Source organism: Bombus pascuorum, chromosome 3 (assembly GCF_905332965.1).
Source record: "Bombus pascuorum chromosome 3, iyBomPasc1.1, whole genome shotgun sequence".
Lineage (NCBI taxonomy): Eukaryota > Metazoa > Arthropoda > Insecta > Hymenoptera > Apidae > Bombus > Bombus pascuorum.
This window is the reverse complement of record NC_083490.1, coordinates 12,500,267-12,501,525: the sequence shown is the minus strand read 5'-3', so window position 1 is coordinate 12,501,525 and position 1,259 is coordinate 12,500,267. Positions and strand designations below refer to the sequence as shown.

Genomic DNA, 1,259 nt, shown 5'->3' with positions numbered 1-1,259 from the left:
GGTGCGCTGTTAATTTCGCAATGTTATTTCGTGTCTCCATCGTTCAGTGGCTTTCCTTGTACTTGGCTGCGGAGATCCGCCGAGAAAAGTTTCAAGAAAATTTCGTTTCACGCGTACAAGAACGAGCGAATGGGTTTAATAAGGCGAAGAGGAAATGGCAGAAAGAATAAGAGAGAACGTTTCCTGACTGTTTGCCTGCATGAGCGTATATGCGAGCGTGCATGCGGTAATGGAGGAAACTTTTCGTTTTTCGCAAGAGTGTTCTTTCTTACATATAGTTTCTCGTGCAAATACGGCGGACGAGGGTGGTGCCGATCAATCTCGCTTCCTGGATCGAATCCCCGCCCGTGTCGCTCGGACCTCCACTAATCGATTTGAATTGCAGCTCGTGCCGCGACTCTCTCTCTCTCTCTCTCTCTCCCTCTCTCTCTCGCGCCAATTTTGGGCAGAGTCCAATCCTCTAGTGAACCTTAGTTTTGGAATAAAATAAAATATCTCTAAACCTTTAAAATCGCTGGATATTGTTCCGTTATAAAAACCATTGCTAACTTGATTTATGAATCTATTTTTCTGAGTAAAACAGCGACACTACAGATTTTTATGGGAATCTTAGGAAGAGTAAATTTCGTGCAGAAATTTGTAAATTTGATATTAGATCCATAGATACAATTTGCTGAAATTTATTTTAAATTTTCAATAAGATTTCGTGATATTCCATATTCCACTATTTTACGATATTCAATGCAAGAATATTCGCTCGAGGACGTTTCAATTATTGTCTCCGATAGAATATTAAAATATTATTAAGTTAAAGTTTGTTACTATTTTATAAAGTTTAATAGAAAGAGGTTCAGTCGGCAATATTTTAATTATCGATTGGAATGGACGACAGAAACAATTGGTACTCTGCCCAGGAATAAATAGACAATTAACCCAACCGAGAGGGGGCAGTTTCGTGGCAGATCTCTTTATTATAAAAAAAAAAAAAATCGATCGAAGGGAGAAGATCCAGGATGGCGTCGGTGAGGTCAAGGGGAGGGCGCCTGGTATTAGTACACATTAGTTTCTTCGATAGGAGGCGCCCAATTAGTTGTTGGAATTTTGTAGTCTAGGCGATAATTCTCGATATAGTTCAATGTTGTCGAGTTTCTATTAGTTGAGCGAGCGAACGCGCACGATTGTCGTCGGAAACCGGAACGAGGCAGGGGATTTCGACAGTGCTTCCGGTCAGTGACGTGTTCAAAACGATCTATGACAAC

General features: G+C 40.7%; 1 long non-coding RNA gene across 1 annotated transcript; it reads right to left on the bottom strand.

The window, feature by feature from the left end:
• Positions 1–369: 369 nt before the first annotated feature.
• LOC132905290 (uncharacterized) lies at positions 370–855 on the bottom strand. Its single transcript, XR_009657764.1, has 2 exons — positions 588–855; positions 370–548 (listed from the first exon to the last, which is right to left on the bottom strand). It is a non-coding gene; the product is annotated as an uncharacterized LOC132905290 (long non-coding RNA).
• Positions 856–1,259: the final 404 nt, after the last annotated feature.